This window comes from Lepeophtheirus salmonis, chromosome 10 (assembly GCF_016086655.4).
Source record: "Lepeophtheirus salmonis chromosome 10, UVic_Lsal_1.4, whole genome shotgun sequence".
Lineage (NCBI taxonomy): Eukaryota > Metazoa > Arthropoda > Copepoda > Siphonostomatoida > Caligidae > Lepeophtheirus > Lepeophtheirus salmonis.
Window position 1 is genome coordinate 14,819,853 of NC_052140.2, and position 13,783 is coordinate 14,833,635.

Genomic DNA, 13,783 nt, shown 5'->3' on the forward strand with positions numbered 1-13,783 from the left:
TATCGCTCCCAAAGACATTCAGGGACATGATGAAGACTATAAACTAGCTATCGTTCATCTCATCCCTTATGAAAATTCTTCATCCTCCAATGAACGTCATTTTTTTTAACAATGTTTTAGCTTTTGTGACCCTGGTTACTTATATTCTTCTTTTGTAAAGATTTGGTTTTATAGTACTTCATCTTTAAGTCCAAATGAATGGCATTGGAGACATTAAAAGGGCTGTAATTGTGGTTTTTGATCAAGGTACTAATATGATTATATTACCTAATGTATCGTTTTATATCATTAACAAAGATAGGGGTTCTTTTTTTGTCACACTTTGAACTTTTCTTACATACTTTCCAGAAAATGAAGATATCAAAAATTTTGCTTTTGGAGAAACCTAACAAGTTATGTATTGCTAGTGATGTAAATTGTGTTTATTTATTGACTAAATCTTTTTTTTTATTGGCAGAATGAAGAGTGTATTTTTTTTCTTAGCCTTTGTCATTATTATTTAACTCCTGAGTAGTCAACTTCCTTTCCTACTACAAATAACTATATACAAAACAGGATTGAATATCTGTGTGTGTGCATAAAAGGTGGAAAGTAACCATGAGGATTTGTTGGTGAGTTATAATTGTAAGTCCTTGTTGAACTCAGAGTAGAATTCCTCGGAGTAATTCTTGCTGATGTCTGGTCTTGTCAAAAAAAAAGAGTGCACAGACAAAAAATTACCAACAACGACATAAATAAATGGGAAATATATAAATTTTTCATCTATGCATTCATGGAGCACTGTAATTAGTGATGAAAATCTGGTGTATTTTGGGCATGTTAAAAAAAAATCAACCAGAATCCATATTGTAACCCTGATAATTTCATGAATGTTTTGGAAGAGAGCAAGCTTAGTTGTCATACGGAATTGTAGACTGTGTCCATAATTCCGTGCAATACATAAACTACAATTAGCTGTGACAAGGGAGGAGGGGGAGAAGGAAATAAACAAAGACATTGATGAGAATTACTCCGATGTCGATCCTCAATTCTATTCTGAGTCCAACAAGGACTTATAATTATAAGTCCGAAACAAATCCTCAAGACTACGCTCCGTCTTTTAAGAGCAGAAAAGAATGTTCAATCAGGTTTTAAAAATAATTGTATTTAGTAGGAAAGGAATTTCACTCCTTGGCTCAAAATTGGTACCATTCATTTCTAATCAAATATTTGAAGATCTGTTGGAATCCTCATCATTACTTTTCTGATACATTTCATCTGGAGTCTCTTGAGTTCTTTAAAATGACCAAGTTTTATAACAATAAAAACTATTTTTTCGTAATATTAAAGAAAAAAGTTACTCTCCCATGTTTTTGGATGTCAAAATTGGACCAACAAATAAATTTACTTAAACTATTAATGTCTATCAAAAATGTATCTCTCTAATTCCATGTTTGATTATATATCAGCCCCTAATATGTAATTAAATATGTTTATACATCGTTATACAATCTTATTTCAACAAAGTGTAAATAATAAACTAACTATAACAATGAAAATATTAATATTTTTTTCGCTACTTTTCTCGTCCCAAATCCATCTAAAATAATATTTAACTGAACAAATCTATCCATTTCATAAAGATTTTCAGTACATATTACTTTGATTTAATTAAAATAATCATATTTATCATTGTTATCAAGTAGAATTCACTGCAGTTTTTTCTTGATGCTATTTGATCAAGTTTCATCAAGATTAATTTGAAATGTGTCCATTTTATGTAGCAAAAATATCAACTATGAGTCTTTAAGATATCGTCCCCTTTAATTATGATGCAATTTATGACGTCAGTAAAAACGTTCTATAATCTATGTTCATACATTATTCAGCTCATAATTTTAACTGACAACATAAATTGCACCATAATTGAAGATGATGCAAAGCTTAAAGTTGATATCTGAATTAAATCAAAGTAATTTGTACAAAGCATGGGTGTTTTTATGTTATGTAAGAGGGGTAATTAACAAAAAAGATATGTTTCTTTCCCTTGTAATAGTTCATTTTTATCTATAATCTAGAAAAAAGATTGTATAACGATGTTATAATATATTTTTAAGACATTTTAGAGTCAACTACTAATAAAACTTGGGAATAGATGGATACAATTTTATTTGACAGTAAGGTTTAAGTCAAACAGTTTACTTGTTTTCTTACCATTCATGAAAAGAGGGTTTCCTATAAAACTTGGTTGTTTAAGCCCCAAAATGGCCGACATAAACAATGATGACGTCGCGTGATAATTTTCTATAAGGATTAATAAATTATTTATATGCTCATACATAATTCCTATTTACAAGGATTTGATCGATAGGAAGTCAATTTCCTACGTAGAAAAAACCTACTTTTGCTAGTTCGAGTATTAAAGCTATGCAAACAAATCTTTTGTAGATATTACTCCAATATTTACAGTAAAATCATCAGGGAATGGCGTACTTCTCTGGGAGTTCAGTTCACAACCAATATTACATTGAATTTTTTGTCAACTGTCGAGATGTCTACTTATTGTCCTCTTATCAGCTAAGGTTTTGTTCAGTTTATTTTTGAAGGAAAGGTTGCAAGGTTAAATAAGCCTACGACGTGTTTAACAATATGAAAGTAAGACGAATACACTATTTTTCTAGTATGAAGTACATATACACGGTATATTAGCGTCCGCAGGTTTTATATATGTATATATCTTTTTTTTTGGCGGGAGTGAATGGTTTTGTAATTTTTTTTGAAAAAAAAATCCAATTCTTTTGAAGAAAATATCAAAAGTCCATAGCTATTCATAAAAAAATATCAAAAAACCATAGGTATTTGCAAAAAATTTCAAAAATCAAAAACTTGAAATTGAATTGTTTTTTGAAAAAATTTCAAACAATTAAAGGGCTTGGAAAAAAAAAAATAAAAATACTTGAATATTTGAACCAAAAAATGCACATATTAAATTTTTTGGGGAAAAAAGTTTAAATATTAAATTTTTTCCCACAGTTGTTAACAAAAAATTAAATTATTTGGATTTTGTTCATAAATCTATAGTTATTCACAGAAAATTACATTTTTGTAAGAAATATTCATACATCAAATAACCAAAATATTTATCATAAAAAAATCCTTATTATTATTTTTTTTTTTTTTGTGGGGGGGGTTACAGCCCTCAGCCTTCCCTCTGCGGACGCCCCTGAGATTGTATGTATTATTGTCAGTCCTTGTTTATTTGGTTCAGTTGTTAGTACTGGTCCTTAAGAGCCTCCTTCGGACTTTCAGTACTAAAGAAAAAAAATACAGTTGAGTGACGTCATCAAGGACTGTAAAGGGCAAGATTGAACTGGAAGGGATTGCAGTCTTCATTCCTAAAAAACATGGACACAAATCATAATTCTATAGACATACTTACCTACATCACAAATATTTGACCTCGAGTTTCCAGAAATGTTCATGAGTCCGGGTAAAGTTGATAACGAATGTTTGTTGAACTTTCAAAAGCCATCAAATATCTGAAAAAACAAATTTATTCACACTAATAAGCAACTTTGAAACACTATTTAAACAATAAGAAAAGTTATATTTACTCATTTTCATGATTTTTTTATAAAATTGAAATAAAATAATAAAGAGAGTTTCAGTCACTATTTTTTACATTTCAAGGGAGGATTTAACCAATGTTTGGCAAAATAAAAGTAATTTCCCCGAGTTTTAGGTAAAGTTTCATCCTTTACGAGGGTTGTTTGAAAATACCATGCAAAGTCCGAGAGATGGCACTACTGGTCCGTATCGAGCCTATATTTAGGTGGTAACATCTCTTGGAAGAACACACTCAAACTTTCAGCCAGATTGGTTTATTTCTTTCTGCTTGACATTTGTTTTCAATCAAGGAAGGGAGAGGGATTTTCAAAAAACGAACGAAAACGCATTTTCGTGTCTTGATTAATCATTACTTTATGAAAGGTAAAACGTCAAAAGAGACTAAAACGGAGCTTAATAAACACTATGGGGACTCTGAACCTTCGATTAGAACAGTTTATAAGTGGTTTCAAATATTCGGAGATGCCATATGGGCACAATTGATGCTGAACGTTCTGGACGCCCTGTTGAGGTTACTACTCCAGAAATCATTGATAAAATCCATGATATGGTGATGGATGACAGAAGAGTGAAGGTGTGTGAGATTGCTAGTGCTGTGGTATCTCGAGTTGGAACCCTATTTTCATGAATTTTGCGACCACAACTACTGAAGTTTGAGCTCGTGTATTGTCGTGATGGAAAATGACTTTTTGTTGGCAAATTGTGGGGTTTTTTCTTGCAGCTCGTTTTTCCAAATGCTCCAATAAAGATGAATAATATGCACGTGTAATAGTTTTTCCTTTTCTAGATAGTCGATCAGGATTATTCCAAAAGAAAGTCGCAATGATCCTTCTGGACGATTTCTCGATTTAAACAAATGCCAAACAGAAAGAAATATACCTATCTGGCTGAAAATTGGTGTGTGTTCTTCCAAGAGATGCTACTAACTAAACATAACCTCGATACGCGCAAATAGTACCATCTTCCTGGACTTTGAACGGTCTTTTCAAACAACCCTCGTATGACCCCCCGGCTATTAAATTTAAGACTTGTTATAACCCTAATCTACATACCTTTAATTCGTACATAAAAAAGATTTTGTGACATTTAGTACAACATTAACGACGGTATTATTTTAGATACTATTTTTACTTATTGACTCGATATACACCTAATAATAAGTAATAAGCAGAAGTTTTAGGTCTAGGTATCAAATCAAATACTAAAATACATGGTAGTCCCCCTTCCCCAATGCAAAATTATACGCTTCCATTCCATAAATATATATGTATAGGCCAAAGCTCATGAAAATACAAGGTTATACCATTATGCCTTGTTGACTGATGTTTCACTTCCACCACGCTTTTTAATATGGACGTCATAGTGTAAGAGTGATTTCATGTATTTTCTAAATCTGTCTTTCTTACCCAGCAGTCGGTACGATACATCAAATTGACAGTTCTAGCAAGCCCGATTATATGATGGTCTAACCTTGTATTTCTATTATCCTTGGTATAGGCATAGTATGATCTAAAGCTTTAATCCAAGTAGAGAAACGAATACCCACGTGATCAATAGCTGAAAAATGAATTGCTACATATAAACTTTTTTTGCACCCTAGATTATTTTTTGAAGATATAATTAGGTGTTTGAAGTAATATAATAGATTTTTAAGTACGCCCAGACTATCACTATCATATTATTTCTACAATATTTTTAAATGAACTAAATAAATATATTTCCTACATAGTATTTTATTCGATACTGTTTTATTAAATGGCTTCGTAATATTTTATTACAAGGGATGAACAAGAAATGACATTATTGTTCTTTAGTTCTTTAAGTATTATAAGTCATTTAAGTCATTACTTTGTTCATTTATCAAAAAAAAAAAAAAATATCAAATTCCCATTAGCTATCAATTGAGACAAGGGGATTGACAGCTGACAACAAAATACAGCGGGTATTTTTGTGCTATCGAGGTAACGGTAGGCTAGGTAAATTAGAAAAATATATGAGTAATGTCATATCAAAAGCGACATCTTGCGAAAAAATATCAAAACGCTGGAGCATTGTATCTCCTCAAGCTAATGATCGTGTTTGGTTACTTTATTTTAATGCTTTAGTATGAAGGAACTCATCAAGCATTGCAAAAATTCTTATTTAACTCAATAGATGGTTTTTTATAATTTATTATCATAAAATAAAAAACTCGATATGAAGGGACTATATCCTAAAATATTAGGAGTCAGATTAATTCCAAATACTGCGTTATGCGGGGACGACATGTATATTAGTGTTCGGTTAAATAAAAAGTTATGAACGTTTTTCGCTAGATGTCTTTAGAGAGTTATATCTCACGATTACATTTCATTGCATAAAAAAAAAGTTTAAAGTATGCTTAAACGTTAAGCGTACACTTACAAAAAGTGGATTTACAGTTTTGTGTTTGGTGAAGCCATTTGCTTGTTACACCCTTCCAAAATGGAAGTAAAAAAAGAAAAAGCTCGAACCATTCTTGAGTATCACTACACTCAAGGTGAGAAGGCGGAGTAGGCGACCGAAAAAATTGTATTGTGTTTATGGACACAATACAGTATCGAATGCAACAACTTAGTCGTGGTTCCAACGATTCTGTTCTGATTATATGTCGAAGATGAGGCACGCTTATCAAAAATTTTGATAAAATAATGGAAATTTTCGAGTTGGACCGGCTGTGAGCACTTATTCCATTGTCCAGGAACTGAAGATTAGTAAGAAACCCGTTTGGAACCATTTGTATAAGGCTGGTCCTTACTCTGCAAAGTGTATATTTTTCTACATGGCTATTTATACAAGTTTGAACTTGTTGTATTTCCATGAATATTCAATTTATTTTAACTTTTGCTTATGCAAAGGACGTTCATGATGATTGAGATATTACCTTATTTTATATTTTTCAGATATGAAGTACTTTTAATATTAATATATGAAACTATATTCATAAAAACAAGTTTCAAAATGGCAACACTCACATTTTGAAAGTAGTGTACCAACATTATTTTACTTTTCTTTAAACCATGAACTTCTTCTTTATTCTATAGAATATGTACATTAGAAGTAAAACAAGTTGATATATCTACAAATTTTGAGACTTGTAAATCTATTTTTTATTTAGGAAAAAATATCATTTCGAAATAGGGGAGGCTTCATCAAATTTCTACTGATTTGGACAATAATTATAAGAGCAGTGAGGGACAAGTCAACTTAGTTAAAGTTCATTATTATTTTCTTTTTTTTATAACCAGTTGCATGGTGGTTAATTTCGACTTTATTTTTTTAACTAATTAAGTTTAAGTTAACCTTGTTTAATTTGAAATTAATTTTGCTATTAAAAAAATAACTATTTAAGTTAGTTCAAACAGAGATAAATCAAGACTTTATAATAAAAATTATTCGGTCGGTCTCTCTGGCTGAAATTTTCTCCACTTCCAATTGAACGGTCAAGAAAAAAAATACAGATTCAAGTTATTACTAAAATAAAAGTCAAAGACAGCTAAAATTTTAGATTTATAAGTTTCTATCTAATTTTAAACTATATGTAAAATTATAAAAATATTGGAAATAATTTAAAAATTACATTTTCTACGACTCTGAGAAAATATCCGTTTAATCGATTTGATGTGGAAGGACCAAGTAGAAAAGTTTAATAAAACAGATAGTGTCAACACAATATTTAACTAATTCATCGAATAACTAACGGTTATTTTATGAATTTTTTTTAGTATTTCAACTTAAAATAACAAAATAAATATAACTTTAACTAATTAACTTAATCAAGTTAAGTTCAAATTAAGATAATGTAGATTAAAAAGTAAATTAAAAGTTAATTTTCATAAATTAAAAATTAACAAGTTAAGTTGAAATTAACATAAACCTGTTTAAATAATTAACTAGTTAAGTTGAAGTTACCATAACGCTGTTTGAATAATTAACTAGTTAAGTTCAAAGTTAATTAACTTAACTTATCGAAGTTAAGTTAAGTTGCATGAACTTGACTAACTCTGTAAAAGAGTCTCTTCTATAAATTTTTTAAGCATACTTTTTGCATGTTAGTACTTAATTGTGAATTAACAGTCAAAGAATATATGTGTGGCGATAACATAAAAGAAGTTTTTTTTTGTAGAGAGAAAAAAACAATATAAGTTCTTTACTTCAATGAAAAACCGAAAAGGAATTTTTAAAGAGGCAAATACAATATTAAACCACTCAAAAACTGTCCAACAAGTTATGAATATGAATGATATTTGTTTAAATTTTCATATGAACATATTATAATCTTATACAGTCAATTTGATCGTGCGGTGTTTGATTTTTAAATCGAATTTTGATATCATTAATGTAATCAATTTCAGTTGGTGAGGCTTGTTCTAAAACAGTTAATCCCTTTCTTCTTTTTGTTATTCTCGCAAAGTGAATATTTACACATTCTTCCTTAAAAATAATTTTCACGTCATGACGTCTCAGGAATTTTTAGGATCTATGTTACCAAATAACCGATTTTTAATAGGTTTAATTAACCATAAAAACCGGGGCCCCTAAGGACTTTGTCACTTTTTTGAATTAATATAAATTATAGAACTCATATCATCGGATACGTTAATCATATTGTCGCAATATTGAGAAAAAACATCCCAGCTTTCTTTTATGGTATCACCACGCATATGTGTAAATTTAAGCACTTATACATTCATTTTTGTTTAAAAAAAAATATCATTTCATAACAAGGAGGTGTTGAAATTTAAAGAAATAATGTTAAACCATCGGTGGGAATGGGTTTTATTGTCAAAATAATGCGATAAAACGCTCAAAGCTTTTTACTTCATCTGCTATAAAAGAGGGAGCAGCAAAAACAACAACAACCTAGTTCTAAATATAAAAAAAAATCAAAGAAAATTAAAGAGGGGAGGGATCAAGTAAATAAATGACCAGGGATATACATACATATTATATATAAAACACACTAAGAAAAATAGTTTTAGCTATTTTATATATTGTATCCCTTATCTTTTTAGCACCATGGTGTTAGAGTATTATTATTCTTATTGTTATCGCCATTTATTGTTTCGTCTTGGATGATGATTTTATTGCTTGTTCTATGTGTACAATGAATATACATTAGGCCGGTTTGCGTTTCAACTTTTTTCAAACTCTCATGAGTTTTACCTATGTAAAAAAAAAAAAAAAAAAAAATTGACATGGTAACCCTGATAATTTGAAGATTGTGTTGCAGCTTAGCTATTAAAAGTTTGAGGGGCGTCCGCAGGGGGTGGGCTAACCCTCCTCAAATGTTAGTATTTTTGCTTTTAATAGTTTTATTTTGTAAATTTTTTTTATTTGGAATTTAATTTTTTTTTCCCAACAAAAATGTCATTTTAAAAAAAGATCCAAAAAATTAAATTTTTCAATTTTTTTTCCAAAAAAATTAATTTTTTGATTTAAAAAAAAAAGCCCCAAAAAAAATAAAAAATAAGGACTACTCTTATAAATAGGCATTGAAAGCCACACTACCCATGGCTAGTAAAAAAATAAGTCGTGCTAGTACAAGGTGGCCTATTTCTAGCCTGTTTGGCTATGGATAACCGTATCGTAAATACTGCATATACAGAGGTAACCATAAGTATTACCTTGTGTCAACGTCTCATATGTCGAATAGAAATGGAAAACATTGGATGCTCTCTAAATACTCTCAAAAAAAAATATATTTAAAAAAAAAAGTTGTCTAAAAAGGAAGTAATATTAGTGGTTTTTGGGTCTAGTAAAAAAATAAATATTAGACCAGCCTTGTATGTAGTGGTTAATTTAAACGACCGTTCGAGCCCTGTTAATAACTCCACAACAAATCTTCTGTGTTACTCTCTTTGAAGCACGGAAACTCGTGGTTACAGTTTTGCTCAGATGTTCTAAATACAAATGAACCATGAAATTTTGCATATGTGTTTTTCTTATATCAAAATAACTTTTCCTCATTCGTCCAGTAGTCAAAATTCGAAAAAAGTTAAAAGACAAACCGCCCTAACGTACTTAGATTAGGGATGGATTTAATTCAAATTTGTAACTAGTATAAATCACAAACAAGCTGATTGAGCATATAAAGAACTGCAATCATTGTATTACTCACATCCCTACTATTTGCTGGAGTCCTAATCCCTTTTCCCTTTCATTTTCTGGGGTTAGATAATTCAAAGAAATACATCAAAGTCATTCAGAGGAGAGTCAGTCAGTCTCCCTCATGACCCAAAGGATATTACCCTAACTGCAGATTGCCTTCCTCTAACCATCTGTATACATATACACACACATCTTGGGAAAGAGAAAGAAAAAAATCATCCAAGTGTTGTATTTTTTTTTATTGAACCAAGATATTGCTCATTATTCATGGGGAGGGAACGTGGGTACTCATCATGAGGGTTAAGAGAGTGTCTAGAGAATAATTTATAAATCAGGTTTTATTTTTATTGATACTCCCTTATCAATGGAGATTGTTCCATGCTTTATCAATGCTATGAGTCAACTGATCAATAATCTTATCTCCTAGGTAGTGCTACCGTAATTAGCACTGGTCAGAGGTGGTAAAAAAATCCTCACCCATTATTTAATTATCTCCGTTATACACTTTAAAATTATTGCTTTACTATAAGTGGTGAAAACAACTCAAATTTCATTTTACGAGGATTTTCACCACCTAAAAATTTTGTTTTTATTCAAATATCACTCTTTTCCCAGGCATTTAATCCGCCTCTAGAAAAAATTCAAGGTTAGATTCTATATGTATCCATTGTCTAACGTAATGAATGTTTAATTTAGGAACGATTCAAGGGACAATTTAAATGTACAAACTTCTATTTTATAATCGTTCAACCTCAAAAATTATCCTTTATAAAATGAAGACGTTCTGTAATTTAATTTTTTTTTGCTTGGCAGATGAGAAAACGCCACTAACAATTACATTTTTAGAATCAAAGAAGTCATTTACGTGTTTGTAAATAAATTACTTATAAAATTTTCTTTAAAATCTTTGAATATTTCTATTATTGAGAAAATTAAAAGTAATTTATATAATAGCCTCCGTCCTAAGGTTCGTTCTATTTTCTAAGTAAATTGACTTCATATATTTTTTATACATGTCTCTTAATTCATAGTTATTCTAAAGGGGTATCAGTAAGTAATATTGTACATATAATCAGTACAATCCTGACCTTGTTTTTGGTATATAAAATACATTAATTTCACTTATACGAGTGGTCTAGTAAAGTATTTATGCCCGTTTGCCAATTGAATTAGTTTATAGGGGCGTCCGCAGGAGGAGGGAAAGAGGGCCCCACCAAAAAATATAAAGGAATTTTGGTTTTTTATTAGAAAATTTATTAATTGAAATTAAATCTAATAGTTCAATTTTTTTCCTTCAAAATTTAATTTTCTTTGAATAACTATGGATTTTTGAAATGTTTCTTCACAAAATTTAATACTTTGAATTTTTTGTGTACATCTGTAAATTTTTTGAAAAAAATTTAATATTCGAAATTTATTTTTGGAACTGTGGAATTGAGAATTTTTTTTACAAAAAATTTAATTGTTCAATTTTTTTTATCATCTGTAGAATTTATTTATTTTTTTCCAAAAATTAATTTTTTTAGAATAGCCGTTGTTTTTTGGATTTTTTAAGGAAAAAATTTAATATTTCAATTTATTTTTTTAAATTTTTTCAAAAAAAATTTAATTTTTGAATTTCTTTTCAAAAAAATTCAAAAAATCCAAGCCCCCCCAAAAAAAAAAAAAAAAAATATATATATAAAATCCTGTGGGCTTCTTGGTTAAGTAAAGTTTAGCTTAAGTATCTGACATTTACTTGAATACTTTGTCATTCTTAATTTAAGGCTAAAAAAATATTGATTTTTATTAAAAAAAAATTGATGAAGATTAATTGATGAACTCTAACATTACATTCTTTGTAAAAGTTGTTCATTGGGATTACTTTTTTTTTCATTTGGCCTCAATCCCAGCTTATAATTGAGTCCTAGGTACGTTACAAAAATCACAAATGAGGTGTAGTGGATAAAATAAAAGTATAATGGACGTTATTAAATGTATTTATCTAGTATTTTTTTAAAGTTTTCAATTAATCAGTCGATGCTAAGCACATAAATTTTAAGCCGACATTAGCACCTTCAATCTTCATTACTTTGCCACATGAAAGTACTTTGTCTTAGTATTTTTTTCAATTCCATCTTTAAGAAAAAACAAGATCTCAAGTAAGTTAATTTGATTATTGGTTTTAATTCTTCGTGATGTAAAATAGAAGGGAATGTGTCGCTCTTAACAGATATATTCACTAAGCTCCATCAAATTTAGGGAGTTCTAACTTTGGATTATGTGGTATACTATTTTGATTCAGAGTTGCACCATCATAATTCAAACACTTCATTTTAACATTATTATTTTCAATTTATGCTTTATTAACTTCACGAAATGTCCTGTCAATACTTTTTTATCCCTCAAATAACTCCAAGTAACAATTTTCATCCACAAACAAATAAAGAGAAGCATATATATCCATCAAATTATCAAATTCTTCTTAAACACATTTTTGACGATCTTTTAAACTTAAATAATGAACGTTTTCGACGTCTATTTCATTGCATAAATTCCCAATGAACGTTTCAAAGCTCTGTTTGAACCCTTTTAGAGTTCCTTGGTATATTTGAGGTCCAATTTTTGGCGGCATTTTACAAATTTACGATAAAAAAATATCCCAATGATATTTGGCTCGAAAGACAATATATCCAATTTATGGCTGGGCTAACCTTTGTATACAGTTGAAACACACGTGAATTCAAGATAAGGTTTATATTAGCGCTACCAATAAAAATAGAAAAAACAACAACTACAAATAAAGTTCGCATAATTACAAATAAAACATAAATCCGCAAACAACAGATAGCAACTATTTAAGTCGACAATAACAGCCTAAAGAAAAGCTTCGTCTCAGAGGGGCCTCCATAGGGCGTAGGCAAATGATTTTCCCTTTGAAATGGGATAGCTAGTTTGTTTTATATCAGCTGATTTTGTATACATTTTCTCGTGTATAGCGAAGAATTCAAGTTTAGTTGCAAAATGGCATACAAAATTCGAACAACAAAGAGAATGGTTCATTTGTGAAATTAGGATCTCTCAATTTGCGAGATCGGGAGGAGTCTGCTGGAGCAGAAATCGTAGATTACGAGGTTTTAAATAAAATTATTTTTTAAATAAAAAATGTTAAATGTCAAAATCTTGTAAAATAAAAAATCAATTTCTCTTGACTAAAAATCAACCTCTTCAAAACAAAAATAACATTATATTTTTCCAAAAAAGAATAAAATTGGAAAATAATGGTTTATTTTTGATCCCAGATATACAGTGTCCAATAAACTCAGTCATTATTATTAATGGATAAATTTCTACTGTAAATTAAGGGTTAATATTTAGGAGGGATGTCCAGAGGAACTCTAAAATGTTCTTTTAAAACTTTGAATATTTCCATGATTTAGTAAATGAATGATCAAAGGGAAATACTGACATAATTGACCTTTTAATAACTGAAAGTTTAAGTCGGGGTCAAGGTGAGTTTTATATATATATATATATATCAATCGTTTAACGTAACGATTTGTTTAATTTTGGAACGTCTCAAGGGTTTTGCATTATATAATTTTCGAACCTCAACAATTATGATTTTTAAAATGAAGAGGCTCAGTGATTAAGAAATATTTTTCTTTTTTTATTATCTAATATAAAAAATAAGATCTTACTCTCCATTTTCCATTAGGACACTCAAACGTAGTTGCTCAATACCTAGATTTTCCCTCCTCAAGAATAAAAAAATAACAATAATAACAGCTTGAGAAAAATAATAATATTACATATTGAGCCAGGTAGTACTTTAGCTTGTTGCTAATAATCCAATTCTGGCACCCATACATATCTTAATATACTCACAAATAATATGTTGTGTGAGGGAACCCCGATTTCTGCTGTATTATTTTTGAAACACACTTTTCTCCATTTAACATACAAGGTGTTGATTTTAAATCCGGAAAATTTAAGAATGACGTACACTACAATTTATTTCCCAAAATTAATTTAACAATCTTTTTCTGTTACATTTAGGGGTCCATAG

The 13,783-nt window shown here is 29.5% G+C and overlaps 1 long non-coding RNA gene across 1 annotated transcript in view; it reads right to left on the reverse strand.

The window, feature by feature from the left end:
* LOC121125037 (uncharacterized) overlaps nucleotides 1-3,523 on the reverse strand; it is an 81,066-nt gene extending 77,543 nt beyond the window's left edge. Inside the window, exon 1 of the long non-coding RNA XR_005866537.2 lies at nucleotides 3,419-3,523. This is a non-coding gene — a long non-coding RNA (uncharacterized lncRNA). The remainder of the gene's footprint in view (nucleotides 1-3,418) is intronic.
* Nucleotides 3,524-13,783: the final 10,260 nt, after the last annotated feature.